Source organism: Temnothorax nylanderi, unplaced genomic scaffold (assembly GCF_030848795.1).
Source record: "Temnothorax nylanderi isolate EJ_2023f unplaced genomic scaffold, tnyl_v1.0 TNYL_tig0305_pilon, whole genome shotgun sequence".
In the NCBI taxonomy this organism is placed as follows: Eukaryota; Metazoa; Arthropoda; class Insecta; order Hymenoptera; family Formicidae; genus Temnothorax; species Temnothorax nylanderi.
Window position 1 is genome coordinate 182,501 of NW_027249367.1, and position 19,392 is coordinate 201,892.

The 19,392-nt window shown below is 44.3% G+C and overlaps 2 long non-coding RNA genes across 2 annotated transcripts in view; one reads left to right on the forward strand and one right to left on the reverse strand.

Annotated features, from left to right (window-relative positions):
• LOC139780905 (uncharacterized) overlaps positions 1–19,392 on the reverse strand; it is a 120,312-nt gene that overhangs the window by 80,052 nt on the left and 20,868 nt on the right. The window lies entirely within an intron of this gene.
• On the forward strand, positions 10,904–12,390 carry LOC139780914 (uncharacterized). The gene is made up of 2 exons (XR_011720378.1): positions 10,904–11,208; positions 12,167–12,390. It is a non-coding gene; the product is annotated as an uncharacterized lncRNA (long non-coding RNA).

Genomic DNA, 19,392 nt, shown 5'->3' on the forward strand with positions numbered 1-19,392 from the left:
AGGGAGGGAAAGCGAGCGAAGGGTAACTCATCGCTTATGGATACTGATGACTCGCGCAATGAACTCAGACCGCGCTAAGGGTGGTACCGCTCTGCGGTAAACCCACCGTTCTTCCCTTCTCTTGTCTTCGGCATCCGCATCCCTCTTCTTCGCCGTCGTTTATGCTCCTCTTTCTACCCTCGCGGTTATCTCTCGGCGTTGTCCCTCTACCCGCCTTCCTCTGCTTCCCGACCTGCGATCTTTCAATAACATTTTCCCTTTTTCTCAAGCCAGTTGGGGGAAGATAGTGGAAACTGGGTGCCGCCGTCTTATGTATAGAACATGCGGGAGCTTCATTACGGCTCGGCGATCGTGTACGTGTGGTTATACACAGTAAAAGCGCTTGAGTTAATGCCTTTCAAGTGACAGATGGATTTACTCGTATTTTCCGTAATATATAACATTCGACGAAACGTAGATCGTTAACGTAGATTGTTAACGATACAGCAGTGTATTTATAGCATCTGTATTAAAGTAAGATTTTTAAGATGGAGAAAATAAATCTCTATTTATCTCAGAAAATTATTTCTATTTTTTAAATTGGAATTGTGCATTATCTTGTTCTTTCAATCTTGCATAAGAAATAGAACGGGGAATATAGAACACTTTGTATACACACTCGTATCCGATATGACTGAAACTATAGCGTACTTTTACCTTCAAAGCACCTTTTGCTTAAACACCTTGACGCGGCCTCACGTGCACATTAAACGGGCGCGATATGCGCGGAATATCGCCGGAATAACGAGGCGTTACAAACTGAATAGAGTAGAAATTCCGTCGCGACGCCGTCGGAGAAGCCCCGGCGTCGTTTTTTCCACGTACGGCTTGCCTCGTATACTTCTTTTCTCCGCCTCTCATAGCCATTCGTTTCTATTACCTCGCGTTAAGGGAGCGCGGCCGGCCGACCGGTCTCTCTCGGCCCCGAGGTTAGATTTATTTTCACTCCACGGATATTTTTTTATGGTCCCGCACGCGTTATAGACGCCGGCTTCTGGTAGTCCTAGAGGGAAGGAACTCGCACGCGCCCGATCCGCAACGCTCGGACTCTCACACGCGCGCGCACACGCACTGAATCATACGCCGGTGTGCACGTATTTGTCACGTGCGCGTGTACGAGCGGCCGAGCGGACGGGATCGGTCGTATAATAAACCCATAAACACCCCCGTTGTACGCCGAGAAAAAGTGCGCGCGGGGCGGTAAGCAGGGGACGAGAGACAGAGACGAGGCCCATCCCTCCCGAAAATGATACATAAAATGCCGCGCACACGCTCCGAACGTTAGCCGTGGATACACGCGGCGATACATCGATCGTCGCGTATCTCCGGAATAACTTTCGAGAGAGTCAGGTTCGCCATCTCGGCGAGTCGAGGGTATTTCTCTTGTCATCGAGAAGTGTTCGCCGTTCTTTCTTCACGAAGGTCAAGTAATCGCGTTGTTCTCTTATCTCTTCTATGCTCCGTCTTAAGATACAAAGGAAATGAGAAAACTTTACTTATAAATAATAAACTACTGCCACAAAAAAGCTATTAATTAATATAAAAATTAAATCTATTATCTTGGCATTGTTTCTATGATCAATTCTTTTTAGAAATAGAAGAAGTCATCGAATACATTCGGAATTCAGCTGGAGATGTGCGATTTTGTTGGCACCGCGATTTTTTTTTCTTAAATCGCAATGCGATATGCAATTGGATTTTTTATCTGCAAAATTGCAGCTCAAAATCACACTTGTAAGAAGTATTTATTCATTACATTTATATAGGAAAATGGTAAAACAAAATGATTTAAATGTTATAAATACACGTTTGGTTCCGATTATTAAATGCTTATTTTTAACACTACGGTTTCACTAATCTATTTGAAATTTGTTTCTCTTTATTAATTTGTAAAAATTTTGTATTATAGAATGTGGTATTTAATGATGTAGAACTAAGAAAATAAACTTGAAATTATTATGGGCATGCACAAGTTTTTATTTATGGCAAGATATAGAAGAAATAAATAGAAAAGATATATTTTTTCATATTGTGAATAACATTTGTATATGTTTATAAATAGTTTAATATTTATAAAATGACACGTGATTCAAAATTGAGTTCATGATACAAAATTACGCACAATTCAAAATATAAGATAAAAATTGCGATGCGATATATATTACATTTACTGCGTTTCTTAAAGAAGATCGCAAACACGATACATAATTTTGTAAATCGCACATCTCTCTGGTTCTTGTCAATTCCGGTATCATAATTTGATGAATTTAGGCGATAAGACATTTTCTGATAAAAGGGGTAAATCCAATTAAGCGTACACCGGTAACGTCGACGGGAACGACCTTGCGAGCGCGCGATGCGTGCATGTTGCAGCGTGCATGCCTAGTATGCATCGCTGTGGACTTTTGCATTGAAAGAACAACGCGGGAAGGTGAGGAAAAGACAAAAGAAAAAGTCGCAGGTGCGGAAGCGAGAAGACGGGGGGGAGGGGAAAGGAATTCCTAAGCACCCGGAGCGCAATGCTTACCCGCGGTAACGTTTAAGCGTTGCCATAAGTAAGTACGAGACCTTAGCGCGCATCAAGGAAACAAACAGCTGGCGCGCGCAATATGAATTAAACATGCTGATTAATAATTAACAAGTTGCCGGCTCCTTGCCCGCGTGCAAGGAGTCCGCGTACCGGTGCATAGGACGGTGGGTGTTCTCCCCGTCCTTCTCGCGTCTTCGCTCGCTGTGTGCGAACGCTGCGGTCGATTAAATCTTACGTTCGACAGTTACTCGCGATCTTACTTCTCGCGTTACTGGCAACGAGGCGGCTACTCACGAGATATTACATAGATATTACGAAAAACGTAATTATGACGTGAATGAGCGTCTCATCGAGTATAAGTACTTTCGCAGTAATTAGCCTCCCCCCCGTGGTTTATTTTCTCGTAATATGACGCGGTACACGCGTTTTTATCCGATGTGTTATCATTATTAGCTAATACATCAGTCTCGAAATATTACTGCGATTTGCTGGCGAATCGAAGATAATTCAATGTATAGTCGCCGAACAGATGAATCGAATGAAAGCGTTTTGCTTTCGCTTTTTTGTTGCCGGGTAGTTTCTCGCTTTCTCCACTTTGCGTGCGTAAAAACGACTCACTACATACTGAGAAACAAAGACGGAATAGCCGTGTATCCATTCAAGATAGAGAAAGAGAGAATTTAAAATTCCGTTTGAATTAATGATGCCAAAGGGGTGCGTCTGATCGTTCTCGTATTTATATCTCGGCGGAGAGAATTCTGTGGCAGTGGTACTGCTTTACAGAAATCCGATCATTCTTTCTGTAAAGCGAGGAAAAAAGTTGGCCCGCGAAGAAGAAGAAGAAGCCGACGAGACGGCGGAGGGTCCGTCCGCCGACTCGCTCGCTCGCGCGCGCTCGCCTCTTCATGTTTATTAATGTCCCGTACGTCCGCATCTATCGATTCGCCGTTTCACTCTCGTTCCTCTCGCGAGATAATGATACTGACCTACGCCAGCTGTCGCGTAACCGTGGATTTAAATGGCTTAACAACGCCGGGGATAACCGTCGGCAGCCATTCAGGCAGGCTCTTGACACATTGACTGCATACATTATTGTAAACGTCGCTGTCGATGCGATCGACGCGGAGAAGAGATTGAAAGGCGACGGAATGACTGCGTTCAAGTAGAAACATGTGACACTGTCGAAGTATCTTGCCAACTTTAGCCCAATTCGAATGGAAAGAAATTGATTTAAAAGATTACGAAGAAAATTACTTGTTTGCGATGTATAAGGATATATTTCAGAAGCAAGGAGCTGGCAACTTATTAATTATTGATTAATATATTTATATGTATATAGCTTCACACGTTAAAGTATAAGTCTCGCTTTAAAAATCAAATATACAACAAATAAGATTCCGTCTACTATTTCGGTTTAATCCAATCGTCGGAAAGCTTTGACAGTCATTGATAGCTCGACATTTTCATCAAAAGATACATACATCAAATCAGTCACCAGAATCTGTCCATAAAATATCGTTCAGATAGTCTGAGACAACTTGTATATCTTTTTGTTGGCATCAGTGACCTGAACTGGAAAGATTTGTGATAACGCGTCCAACAATTTTTCTTGCAGACTCGTTAATATCTTGTATCGAGACGAGAAACCGCATAATTGCCGCTCGCACCCCGAACAGCCTTAACGTTAAGATGACGAGTCCAGGAAGTATATTTATAATTGCGGGGGAAGGGAGATAGAGAGGAAAGAGAAAGAGAGACAGCAGGCGGATGGAGAAGCAACACAACGAACGACACGAGAGCCTTAACGCCGTTGCTGTATGGATTAATTAGCGATCAGGCTTCTAATGAGCGGCAGGTGAACGAATAAGCGGGCGAACAACTAAGTACGCAGTGTTTCGTATCACGGTTGTTCAGTCTGTTTGATGCGTGAATTACGACGAGAAATATGGATGCGACTCTTTAGACAGCGCTTGACTCTTCCTCCTTGGACGAATCGTAAAAGAGAATCACGTTGATTATCTAGTTTTATAAAATCTTTCGATCTTCTATCTTAATTTCGTAGCACTAACTTTCCCAAGTATGTATTCGTGAGAATGACGACATTTTTTGCAATTATTATTTACGGAATAAACTATTATAACGAAAAATATTAATAATTATTATCCTGCACATAAAACAGCTGAGAAAATATCTGTCGATATTAATGGTAATAGATTTGCTTTAGCTTAAATCACGACGTACTTAATCATGATATGCAGAAATACCATGATCTTCCATAGGGTTAAGCTTCATTCAACTGTAATTATGTTCTCCAACTCTCCTCTCGTTTACATCGAATTACATTGGTGCTAACAGTCGGATAATGTCGCGCCGTCTCTTTCTCTTCCTCGATCGTCCCGACGGGCGTAGCCCCGCGTCAATTTCGTCGCCATACATCCCAACGAAATTATGCAGTTACTTTTATGCAACGTGACATTACGGGAGAGACGGCAGACAAAAACGAAATAATGGCCGGCGTCGCGGCGGCGTACGCGGTTATGGTGCATACGAGCGACGGCGGCCGTTGGATAGACACCTTAAGAGGGCCGGGGAGTCACGTCCCGTGAATTGTGGGCCACGTGACAGAGGCGTGAGGCGTGATCGAGGTGCGACGCGATGGAACAATGCCATCGGAACTCTTCGAGGAGGAATGCCGGTACGCCGCGCCCATCTTTTCACGATCTGTGCCTCGCTCGCCTGCTCGCTCGCGAATCCTCGCCGATGCGAAGTGACAAACGGTCGACAATCGGGACACTGCCGCGGTGGAAATCGGTGTCTCAAATTGATCGCGAGAGTGACTTTGGAGTCATCGCGAAGTTTTACCGTTCCGCATCTTGGCGAGGCCGGCGCCTAACGGGACCGAAAACTTCCACGCGTTGAACTTCCAGCCTGCTCGCGGCGGACCCGAAACTTGTCGCCGCCGTCGTTTTTATCATTTGTGTTTTGCGAGTCACTGATAGGAATCGTATTTTACGCAAAAAGTAGACAACAATACGTAATAAAATTTCCATTATGACATTTTAAACGAAGCAAGAATTAATTTCTTAATGAAAAATATGGAAAATTTAGGAACGAAATATTGGCTTTATCTAATAAACCTACATTTTAAAAAGACTTTTTTCAGGATTTTGCAAAGAGGATCGCTAACCGGACATCGTTAGTACACGAAAGTCAGCCTGTGTCGTTTATGTAAACCGTAGACCACGCACCTTTACGGCGTCATTGGCCCCTAACGGGACCAAGAATTTCCACGCGGAGCTCGATAGTTGGCCGTGCTCGAAGTGCTCGATTTATACCGCGAAGGTGTAAATAGGGTTTTATAAGTAGTATGCGCTCTTCATGCCGCCTTTCTTTAACGAAACTATTAGTCGCAGACGCTCGATTTTTACAAAACGAAAATTACTTTCGCACGTAGAATAAAGTTCGTCCTTTTGTTTTCGAGTTTTCTTAGATTTAATTGAACGCGAAGCAAAGACATAGACTCTACTTATACGTTTAGAAATAATTCTAATTCTTTAATTATCTCTGTACATTATTATCGAATAAATCTCTTCATAAAGAAATAAAAACTCAATTAGACGGTTATACTTAATGCCAAGTGCGGTGCAAATGTTTGTTGTCCTTTGCATCTTTTTGCTGCACTTTTCTGTATCGTTTTCAATTTCGTCGAATGTCCGCTTATTCATTTTAGTACAAAAAAACACAAGGCAGCACAGCTAATAAGGAACGGAGTTATTTTTCTCCATCCGTTTCTCGTATGCCGCAAGTCGTAATCGAAAATTACCGCGGTACGCCAAATTCGTCGAGCGCTAAAGCGATCCGCTAATGCCCCTCTCCTAATGAAGCCATCCATCCTCGACGTGTAGGTAGCCCGGCATACAGCTGTCGATCGATGGTCCGTTTTCCAGCGCCATAATGGACCGTGGCCAACCACCGCGAGCCGTAAAGCGAATAAGACTGCCTATACGCGCCGCGGTAAATAGGTATACCGGCCGTGTCACGCGCGCTATAAGAATGCGATAAGACGCGTGACACGTCGCCGTCCCGCTTGCGGACAATACAAAATCCGTCGTCGTCGTTGTCTCGTCGGCGTTCCGTTCAGTTCCATTCTGAGAGACCTCGCCATTGTGTCGGCCCGATCCTCGATGATACCATACTTGAAGAAGAGCCTCGGGCCGGTCTGTCTCGTGACCTTATTCCACTAAAATATACGCGACATGCATGTCGAATGAGTGTTAACCACGCCGGTTTCTACGGCTCGTCAATTCTTGTCCAGGTACTTTGGCGTTCCTACTTTTGCGAATCTCGGATCAAAATCGTCGGTTTTAAATAAGGGTAGTTGTAAATCCTGATCTACATGCCATCTACATGAAAATGTAGTTGGCTCATGAGCGCATACTTACATAGCATATATTTATCTTATAGCAATTATTCTCGACGGTTACAGTTAAGGTAAATGTACCCTATGTCTGGACATTTTTATCATTTTAGTCCTTAAATAAGTTGTAACGCGAATTAAAATCAAAGAATCAAAGATAAAAATATTTTTCTTGTATTATATTTTTATCTCTGATTTTAATTAGCACGTTATACTTATTTAAAAACTAAAATGATAAACCAGACATAGGTCTTAAGTGTCTTGGCATTGGTACATTTACCTTACTGATTATAGTAAATCGTACGTGATATTGCTACGATAGCTAAAGTACTATGAACTTATGGTCGAGATTAAGCTAATTGAGTGGTATTCCCACGGGAACAATCACACGTCTCACAACCATGGGCACGTTAATCACCTTTTCCGAAAATGGATGACTAAAAACCTCAGCTGTTTCTGAGAACGATCTTTTTAAGCCAGGAAATGAATTTAAGATCGACTTTAAGACCGATTCCGTCGTAGCCACGTTTTTTATTTGATTCGTTCACAAAGAATCAAGTCGATAGTGTCGAAGTAATCCTCCTCGTATCAAAGTAACCGATGACGTCTCGTCAGGCATCGGGACAATAAAGATTATCTCGATGGTCGAGGGCGCAAGAATGGGTGTTACCTCGTTACACGGTACCCCGGTGTACCTACTTACACAATCGCTCGCACGTTCCCTCAAACGCGTACGGATACACACATACGCGGAAGGGAGTATACGGTCTTATTATCGCGCCGGTGCAATTAAAGAAGGAAGCCTAGAAATTAGCGGGTGGCGGACGTAGGTAAGTATAGAGTCCGCCGTGGTACGAGCTAGTGGCACCGACCACGAGAACCAAGGGGGATGGCTCGTTGAGTCTACAAGGAAGGAGAGAGAGAGAGAACGAATCGAGTTTGCGAGCGAGAGAGCGAGAGGGAGAATGAAGCTCCTGAATATGCATGGGCCAAACGGAACGGGACGAGGACGAGATAAGGGCCGACTTATTTTTCCTGCCTTTCATTTTGTACCATCCTTATTTTATTTTGGCGCTAACTGCTACCGCTACCCGCTACACCGTCGGAGATGGCCCCCCGTTCCTTCCTCTCCCTCGAACTCGCGCAAAACCGTCGTACGACTCGAAATTTTCTCATCGTTATTTGATATCGCGTACAATTTTATGTAAAGAGTCGAAAAAGCAGCTGCCGCGCAATGGCATGTTATATTTTTTCGACATTTTATTGTTCGTCGCTATTATAAAGAGACAATCTGCATGAGAAGAATCAAGAAGAACTGTTTCAGTTTTGTAATATGTAATTATGAAAGCTGTAAAATGAGCAGGACTTTATCTTGAACTTTCAGACCGCATCCTTGAAACGTTAGTCTATTTTAAACATTGTGTTTAATTGATTACTGTCTTATACATAAATAAATCTATATAAATCTATATAGTCTTGAAATGTAAATTATGATTACTCAAACAAATTAAAACTATGAAAAATATATACCTATGCATATACAAATTTTGAATATTTCTTAATTGTAGAAAAATTCACGACAAAAACTTGTAATAACTTATCGACAAAAACTTATAATAATTTATCGGAATGTAAACCATTTCTCGACAATAAAAATTCCCAAAAATTCGTTCTTAATTAAAAGATGCTTCCTTGTGATTACACGAGTGTTTTTCTGGAACATCAGCAACATCCTGAACAATTATTCCTGACAATTCCGAGGGCGGGCTAGAGCAGAGTAAATGTTGGGGCGGGAAGAACACTAATGGGGCATTAAATAAAAATATTCATTGGCGACCGAAACTCCGGGTATCCCGGACCACGGTTTACTGTTTTATAGAGCTTAATTGTCGGAGGACCGCGGCATTATATTGTGTCGAGACATTTACTTTACAATTTATTTATTAAAAAGCAATAGACTTCTTTCAGTTCTTTCTTTCATTCAATTTTCATGGTAATATCAGTTTTTACAATGCCGTTATAAACTATTATAAGATTAAATAACTTGTATAACTCTGATTCTCCACTTTCACTTGTTAAATCTCTCCCAAGTAGAAAACTATCAGACCGAGCGCTAAAATTCAATGAAAAAAAGGCTGAAGTAAATCCCTTTAAATATGCAGATTTTTAATGTCGCGGATTAGCGTGCTGTAAATCGAAAAATGCATAATACTCGATGCCCTAATACATTTATGCAACATTTTTACATATTGCGATACGTCAAGAAATTCGACCGCGTTCTGATCCGCCACGTGCTGCATCGCATTAACTTTCGACCTATGCGGATCTAGGTGTAACATATGATAGGGCAGTAACAGTCACACGTTTCGAGAGGGGCAGGTTGACGGAAAGGCTCGACGAGCGGATGTCCCGAAAATCGCGATTAGTATGCGCCTTGTCGTGTCGCGATGCGCCCTGCGGGCTGTCTTCAACGTGTCACGACGCGCGTTGCGCCCAACAGAACTCACTTCCTCTTTCCCGCGATGGGCGATCGGAGAAAAAAAAGGAATCATGAATATGCATCGCGCGGACCTCGGGCACGACCGTTTGTTGTCGGCGTTTCGCACCCGGCCGTCCAGGGCCCCGAGCCCCGAGGGCCCCGAGGATAGTCGAGGTCATCCGGCATTCTCAACCGTATGGCCCACGATAAGCAGGATTGCAATTACGAATGCATACGCATACGTCGTCTAGTTTACTCACCTGCCTAAGCCGTATTTAATATTACAATCGATGAGGGTGGACCGAATAATCGGCTTGTCGAATAGATTCCAAGGTAATTGTGTAATTGGTACCGAATGTGGAGGAGCTTCGGATAGAGCTCGCGTTTTTACTTTTGCATAATGCATTCGATGTCGGAGATGCGGGAAGTTGTGCGAGCGGTCAAGCGAATTTTCAAAGGTCGAGTTGTACGGCTTCCAGCGGCAAATGCGCCTACATGATTGTGCCGGTCCACCTGCTCGTTAACTTATGGTATTGGGTAATCCTGTAAGAGGACAGTCGGTGTAAAGGCACGCTACGTGTATGTCAGATAATGTAAGAATATTTTTCAAGTTCTCGTTGGGGGTGGGATTGCAATGGTAACGGCCACAAAGGCACGTGTGTTTTTTAAACGTTCACCTGCTTTGATGGTGTTTGGTATATTCGTGCTGCAGATTATTCTACGATGAAAAATCATTTTAACCATCTTGAAACTAGATAAAGTTTAATAGCAACTGTTTTTAAGTCACACATATGCATGTATGTTGGTAAAACTCGTCACTTGTTAACATTTTGTTACTAATATTCATAATGTCGTCTTATAATCACAAGTATTCGTATGAGGGTAATTACGAGTGAATGTAATTGAATGGCAATAACGGGACAATTCTATGAAACTATTATTACGCGGAGCGATATAAAGTTCCGCTAGCAAGAAATACATCGCACGTCCAAGTTTTATTAATGACATGATTATCTGACAAGTAACATAGCTTCGTCATTGCCATTAACGCGTATTGATAAATGTTTGCCTGACTTTAATCTTCATAAACTACTTGAGGAATAGTAGTAATTATATAGTGCGCTGGTGGACGTAAATAAAACAAAGTTTTAAACGGGAAAATAAATGTTGTATATATGTTAATTATTAATGAAGTTCGCTTTTAGCCGCAGTTTCCTTAAAAAGTTCAAGACAAGGTATTTTTTAACATTGAAAATTACAAGATATCAACAGAGCGATTATTTTAATTTAGAACATACGTATCCAACTCTATTTTATGTTAGATTTGTACTGCGCATTGTAGATAATTATCCTTTAGGTTCTTCTTGGCGAGTGACCACACTCCGTTGAGAAACGGAGCGAAGTGCTCGCTTTGCGTAAGCTTTGGGAATAGAGGAGGGTGGAGAGGAGGCGGCGGCGAAATTCAGCACGGGAAAGGCTAACCAGTAGCACCCCTTCGAGCGCGGTCGGCAGGAAGGAAACGCGAAATAAATATAGCGAGGCGCAGCGGCGAGAGCTTGGGAGCGGCATGCGGCGGGGAACGGCGGACGGAGTCCGCACCGGGGGACTGGAACTGGAACTGGACGGCAGTCCGGCCAGAAAGATACATATTTTTAAATATTTTAGTCACGGTCCGCAATCGCCTCGTCACGCAGCCTTGCCACCTACTGCCTGCTACCCATTACGTTACCTACTACTTACCAGGTACGTGCCTGGGCATCGCCGCGGGTACGCCGCGCGTTTCTGGCTTCCTCGTAACCCGTTGCCGTTTTCACTCCTGCCTCTTTCTGTCTTTCTCTCCCTCTTTCCTTTGTGACTATCCGGCGTACTATGGCGCGCAACACGCGAGTTCTCTGTTCGCCGGCCGCGCCGGCGTGTGCGTGTGTTTCGCGTGTATCGCTATATCGCACGGCTCCACGTTCACGGGAGAGCTTTTGCTGGTCGAAACGCTTCGACCGCACCGGGAAATGTAACCGCCGCAACCGTTTCCACCGCTGTTGCGATGTCGTCTTTGATGGCCGATGTTAAAAAATGGCGACAGTGTGTTTAGACACTTCCCTGATGCTTTTCCAAATCATTACGGATATTTCAGGAAAAAAGAGATCGAGTTGGATAAAAATAAATGCTTTGTATAAGTGCTCAAAAGTTGGATATCCCTAGCTCTTTCTGGAAAAAAAAAACTGAAAACTTGCGAAATGGAATAGATATTCATTATTTATTATCGAATTAAAGATATTATTCGATAGCAATGTCTAATAGGCTGATTCCTCAACATTGCCACATATCAGAAACTGTTATACTGTATTATTTCAAATGAAGGATTTCTAGGACTGTTTGTAATAAAATACAATGTTGCTATTATAGAGGTCAATGTCTTCATACTGAACGTTTTTATTTCAGTACTAAGTGATCTTGTTGTATGCAAGAAATATATTATGGACAGTGACCTCGTGCATTATTCAATTATGCGCATACATATTGCATTCTTTTAACTGTACTTTTCAATGATCATGGTAAGGTACTATCGTGCATTTTTTGCTATTTTATCTCGCGAACGAATTTTAGCGAAGTTATTATTGTAGCACATATTTGTCTTGGATAATTTTTGTACTGTACATGCTACATTATCCGTACTTATTTTTAACTTGTTTTGTTGTTTTAGAATACCGGATGTTCTCGAGTCGTCATCTTCACCGGACTTGGTGCGTTCAAGGCTTCTGGCACGGAAACGCGATTCTTTTGTCTTACCGCTCTGCTGAGTGCTGTTTTGTGTGCATCAGCTTTTTTTTCTTTATTAGATAGAACACCAAGAAAGTGAAAATTACCATTTTATTTAATAAGATTACGATTTTGTCAATTCCGAATAAAATGCGATTAAAAAATCAATTAGAATTGATTTTTGTCAGATGTATACTCAGATGAGTATACAGACGTCAATGTCCGTAGCCGAAATGTATTAAATCACGTATTAACTGCACGTATTCTTTGCACATCGAACAAAGTAATTTCTCGTGAACGTTAACGGAACCAGTCCTCCCGGAGACAGTCCTCGAGATCTCAGCGAGCTTAGCGGGGATCATCGCGAAAGATCAAGCGACGAGGAAAAGGTTTTCACGAGTGGAAAGTGAAAATCCTCGCTAAGGTGGAAGCGGATTCGTCCTTAAGTACGCGGGATCTCGCGCGGATTCGAGAAGCTCGGCGACTAGAAAGAGCGGTGGCCTGACACGAATTTAACGAGTAGACGCGTCATTAAGGGGGGGGTGTTGGGTACGGGGCTGTAAGCCGAACGGGAAAGGAAGACGCGCGGGGGGAGGGGGCGAATGGTTACGGGGGCGGGAGGTGTAGCAAGCTGCGGTGGAAATGAAGGCACACCGTGCCTGGAAAAATGCGAACCTCCATCTCCCCGCATACATTTCCATATATCAACCCATCCAGCTACGCTTGGAGAGAGCGCGACGGCGCTCACTCGACGGCGCGGGCGAGCGAGACGCGACGAGAGCGAAGGAGAGCTTGTGGATAAGGGGGACCAACGGAATAAATCCAACTAATTAGACGAGAAAAACCGCGGATTAATTACCCGTCGCCTTTGCCTCTTCCTACCGGCCGTCTCTTCACCATCCTTCTCCCGACTCTTGCACCCTTCCGGCTGGCCGAGCGCGCGGTAAACAATTTTTCATTCCGCGTTCGGCGTGGCGTTTCGTCCCTCCGGTCTTGTACATCGGACCTTCGCGGTCGTTATTTAAAGTTTCTCAGACATTGTACGAACAATTACTCATATATAATCAATCGTGTTTAAATGCAAACTAGATTTTTTAAAATCTTTGATAGAATTCTTTATAATTAAAGACTAAAGTTAAGAGAAGTAATATGTGGATTTTGTCTAATCTTTAACAAGTCCAATTACTGAAGGATCTATTTTCGTCCCCCTATATATATTTACGCAAAATACTGATCTGTCGAATAAAAGGTTCGCATTGCCCCTCTGTCGCAAGGCAAATACTGAAACGAAAGTAAAAGTACGAGGACGAGAGAGAGACAGAGACGCGAAGATTACCGGGGAGTCTTTACAGCGCCTATAGTTGTATCCATGCATGCGTACACAGATGCACACACCCCCGTGTGAACAGCTACGGAAGCTTTCTCGCGATGCGGAGTGTTTGCGAGCCGTTCGAAAGCTCTTGGGTTCCAGCGAGTCCGTGCGGGAGGAGGAAGGGGGGGAGAGGGTGGAAACGGAAGGCTGAAATGCAGATTCCGTGCGACTCTCGAGCCTCGAAAGCACCTCGATCCCCTTGCTCGCATCACTCCCACACCTCCGCCTCTTCCCTCTTTCCTTACTTTACCCTTACTACTACGATTCACCTTTTCCCCATCCTCGACCTTTGGCATCCACCGTTTCTCATCCTCTCGACACTCGTGTCTTTCGTACCTCTTGCCATGGTCCTGCCTCATCCTCTCGTTCCCTGTTTCTCCCGATTTACTTAGCGCTTAGACTCACTTTAGGGCTTCGAGAGTATCGCCCAAAAGGATATCCATCGGTGACCGATGATTGTTTGAACTTTACCGAATACAGGAATGTTTACTTGGCGTTATGACTACGCATAGCACAGGCTATCGATAACTTGCTCTATCATATTAATATTTTTCTGTAGAGAATAAGTTACTTGGTATAAATTAATGTAACAGTTCAATCAATTTTATAGTTTAACCGCAATATTTCATATTGCAGTCTCATCGTGTCACTAAAATTTATATGTGTATTGCATACAAGTACTCTATGTTCTGATATAATCAAAATTTTGCCATACGTTTCGACTTCATAAATTCACGAAGAAGACATTAAAATACGAGTCCCTTTCCACTCTCGCGAGATTGTCTTAGGCGACATAAATTCACCCCGAGATTTCTGTCAAACTATGCCGGAGAACAGAGCCTGGCGCATCCCGCGCGTTTTCCCGGATATATCTGAGAGTCTAATAATTCATTTTATGGAAATATCGCCGGCCGGGAAAGCCCGGTCAGAGGACGCGGCGCGTTCAGTGGCGAGCCGGGGGCGTTGTGACACGGCTGGGGGACAGCATATTTTCCCCGAAATTTAGCGTGGCTCGATTTCGAGCCAATAAATCAAACTGACCAGTCCCGGGGAACGACCCGGTCCGGATCTCCATATCGAAATTCCTTAGCATATAGAGTGCAAGCTTGCGTAACCCCTCGGACTTCGTTCCGAGGAGAGTTACTTTGGACCGGAGGAGACGTTAGTCGCTTCTTCAGCTGTATCGCTCGCGATTCGCGGGGATGACGGTCCACCGAAGGCTGGCTCGCCGGCGTTTTATGAGGCGGGTTCTGTATGGAGATGGCTGTGGCAGCAGCAGCGACGGCGGCGGCGGCAGCGGCGGCGGCAGCGGCGGTGGCTGGTTGACTGAATAAAAATTACGGAATATGTTGCATATAAAGTAAGTGAAAAACAGACCGAGATGATGAATTACCGCGGGAACAAGAGGGGGTAGCGAAGATAACGCCCAGCGCCATCGATCACCGGCCATGGCCAGCAATGACGCGACCTCTTTTCTCCTCGCCTCGCCGACTGCCGCCTCCCCGTGTCGCGAAGGAGACTATCGTCTACTTCCTTCTCACCCGATCTCTCACCCGATACACAGAGAGGATCTATCAATTTCTTACTTCCTCCCAGAAGCTAACACACCACGGGCTCAAATGACGCGCGGTTAAACAAAGAGCTCCTGTGCCTCGCGTTATTAATGGTAGCTTTGCCTGAAGAGCTTTCGACGTCGTGAATTTGTGTTTCGAAAATATTAACGAGAGAATTACTTTTCTAAGGGGTATTAAGCTTATAATGTCTATCTTTAAATATCAATGGCATCTATAATTGGTGCAGAATTCTCTGGCAATGACAATCGTGCTTTTCTCACATAAGATATATAAATCGGTCAATAAGATGCAATTTTGTTGACAAACGTAATATAAATATTGCGTTTTTGGCAAACTGTGATTCGTCTTGCAACAGCAAGAATTAAAGAACTTCTGCACATTTTACCGCGATGTGCGAGCACGTGCACGAGCCCGGTGTCTCAGACCGTATCAGATAGGTCAGCCTTCGTTTCGGCCTTTTTCCGGTGATAGGCGTCCAGCGATGTCCGGCGTGACGGTTACAGTCACGGTCTTCCTCTCGCTTTCTCTCTCCCGTGTCACCCTCGGCAATCCACCCCGTCTGCCGGCGTGTAAAAGCATCTGACGCGCTGTCCCAGCAGGCCTCCCGGGCTCTTTAGATCGTATCACGGAGGTCACGGTGCTTATATGCCGGCCGCTAACATATTTTTAAGTACCGACGATAGCGTCTACCGGACACGGCCAGCGCGCGCACCAAGACGATATAGCTCGGCAACGACGGCGGCGACCGGTAGGCATATACGTGGAGTAAGAGCGTGAGCGTGGACGCGCGTTTATCATGCAAAAGAGATAGAGCCGGTGGAAGAGAGAAGCCGTATGAGCGAACGCGCGTGGGTACTTGTTACTTGCGCCTGCTACCCAGGAGAATGGCACCTGTCGCGCAAGGTGTGCTTCCAAACTTCTTCTTCCTTCGTTACGATGATACCGTGGGGAAAAGAAACGGATAATTATGTAACCGATGAGATATCGAAGAAAATCGTGACATCCTTGAGATAAATCGTTGGCCACTTTGGTGGATCTGTTCAATAGAAAAGGGAAAGAATGTGGAAAAATGTCTCAATTATATTTGCTTTTCATACCAAAAGAAACAAGCAACCCATTAACTAATAGAATCAATACTTTAAACATAGCTTTAAATGTTCAACTCTCTTCCTTGATCGTGATTAGAAAGATAAACTTTCTCCTAGTAAAGTCATTGCTAAAGAAGCAGAGCCATAATACGAGAGTTAGCGAATTTAGTCAGATTTAATATCGGATTTTTGGAATTGCCGATGTGTTGAGACGTATATGAGCGTTCGTGCGATCAGACGAAAGGTGGATATCTTTCGTGTATGACTGCGTGTGCGTGTGAAAGTGTAAGTTCGGCATGGGCGTGCAGGTGAACGCTTGCCGCGCGCGCGGAGCAGGTGGACCAACGATCTTCGGGGCCAGCCACACGGCCCACGAACCAACACGGCTGACCTCGGACACCGCAGCGGCAATCGGAGAGATCCGGACAAGACTACTCTTGCAGCTGCGCTTTATCGTCTCGCGTGTGTGCGTACCGATGTTATTGTACAAAGGCCGATCGTGCACCGCTCAACGGGATGATTAACAGCCGTATCTCGTTAAATCAATCTCATCACGTTCCTCGATGTCTAATGATAGGTGTATCTCCGTGTATTTCGAAATGCTTTTAAAGTTTTGCGACTACTTTTTTCATTTTAATCTTTATATCTATAATAAACTTATATTTTGTACATAGATTAATCATTACCGCTGTTATACGTGTACAGGGAATATCTTAGATTAAGTTTTTCTAAATATAATGAAAATTTATGGCAATCATTATCTGATACGATAAGAAATACACAAAAACAGTGATATTTAACACTTACATAGTTGAATATTTCAACGCTTGAATGAAACTCTGATTATGTGTTCTAGATATTCACTCGCGACTTGAAACTGTTCCCCGCTCTGTTTTAAAATTCATTATCCAACGTCGTTGTCACGGTGGATGCGGGATAAACTCGCAATGAAAAGCTCACGTTGGTCGTGTTACCGCGAGGTCGACGTCTAGGACACCGGGCCTCAGGATAAGGTCCTGCGAGCTTTCCCGAGATCCCTACATTACCACGTGGGTATGCGCATCCACCTAGGAGGAGGGTGGAGGAGGGCTCGGCATCGGGGATGCGAACCCCCGAGCGGCAAGTAGATCCCTGCACCGGGCGAAGCTCTCTTCCGCGCTCGGAGCGAGAGTTTTCGCGCGGTAAAGCGCGGCGCTCCGCAGCCCCGACGACTTCCGGCAGCTGGCCTCCCTACAGGCTTTTCCCGGAACTACAAGTTCCGGTGAGAACTTGCGGCACGTTGCGACGTGGCGCAAGGGTGATCCCTTCTTTATCGGCACGGGAACGTTGGTGCATCCTTCTCGTCTTCTTCTTTTCGTTTTCTTTTTTTTTTTTTTTTTTTTTTTCATTTTGCACTGGTAGACAAGAACCTAAGACGGTGGATAGAGGGGAGGATGAAGTGGAGTCGTCGACCGGGCATCGTCATAAGGAGATATCGCGCGAGATACACGGACGCACTGTCACGGCTGGCGCACTGCGCGATCTAACGCGGCGCGTTGCGGCGGCAACGTGTGCCGCTGTCATACCAATTAATCGCCGGGAGATTCTTATCGCTATGGGATGTTTTCAGTCACGGGCTTCAACCCTCCTTCTCCGGTCTCCGGTCTTCCTCCTCTCCTACCCGCGCCGCTCTCCTTTCCTACCCGACGTTCGCTGTCACGATGTCTATGTTCGTGCCGCTGCCGTGTACGCATGCCTCCCGATCTTAATTTATGAAAATCGCGTAACGCGGCCGTAGAAATTGGCCGCTTCGGGAAACTACAGCCGTGGTTGCACGGCGGCGGCGGCGGCGGCGGCGGAAGTTCTTTCAGATACCTGTGCGCGCAGCAAGTTCGCCGCTCGATAGCTCGCGGATCGATTTGGTGTCATAACCACGTCCGCCGCTGCGACGTGACGATGGTCTCGCTAAGCGATATACCAAGGGTCGCTTTAGTAAGAAAAATATCGCTCCCCTATTTCGCAAGTTGTGAGAACTTTGTTATTTCGCGCGACAACGAAAATCACGCGCGATAGAAAAACGAAACAGAGTTAACCTGCGACAATAATTATAAGTTTGAAGATAAAATAAAATCTTATCGCAATAATTCTTTCTCGCAATTAATCCATACCTTATTTTTACTCATAATAATCCTAAAATTTAATTTATCTGGGAAGAAGTCCTAGAATCTTTTGCACAGAAAAAAGAAGTGCTAAATCAAAACTTATATACTCATATATACACAATAATCTTTTTATAAGAATTTCAACTTTTTTTTCTTGGTATATAATTGACTTTATTCAAGCATATTTTTTTTATTTAAAGCAATATAATCTTATATTTCAAGATTATAGATTGTTGCATACGAGTATGTAAGTCTGGATTTGACACTTCTTTTTTTCTGTGTAATACGCATGAAACTTATTAATGAATGAAGGAAATTTGAATTTATAAATTGGAAAATTAATCTTACGCAAGACGAGGTCAGTTGCATAGCATAAATGTTACATTCTAATACTGGGATTCTTTTAATATCCGATACCAGAAGATAAGTACTTGGAAAGTTTCACGGCTACCTCTCTAATTTCGGCGGCTCACGCCGACGTATTGCCGTATCGTCCGATCCATGGGAACGTCGTTTTGTATTCCGCGTAAGTACCGAGAGTCGACCTCGCGGTGTGTGAATGAAATTCAAGGCGGGTCGTCGGTCAGTCCGGTAGGTCGGGCGGGATCTCGCTTGTCCTTGTCCCGCTCTTGCATGCGTCGAGGACGTGGATCGACGCAGGCGAAGAATGATACGCGCGCGTGTGCGGGATGCGAGAGAACGTGGGAAGATCGCGCGAGAAAAATCGGTCGACTCGCGACGATAGGATTCGTATGACGCCTCGACGAGGTGACGGTGAAGCACCGCGACGAAGTCGTTCCCACATATTTTCCTCCGAACTCTTCCGCGAACAGCGATCTTCACAGTGGTGAAGCATGAATGGGAACATTATGAGAGTACGAAGGGGAATATTACAGAGACTCGACGGTTTTCGACTTTAATTGTTAATTTACTAATAAATAAAGTCGAAAGAATACAAAAATGTTTGTTTTCTTACATCGATAGGTTTAGAAAAA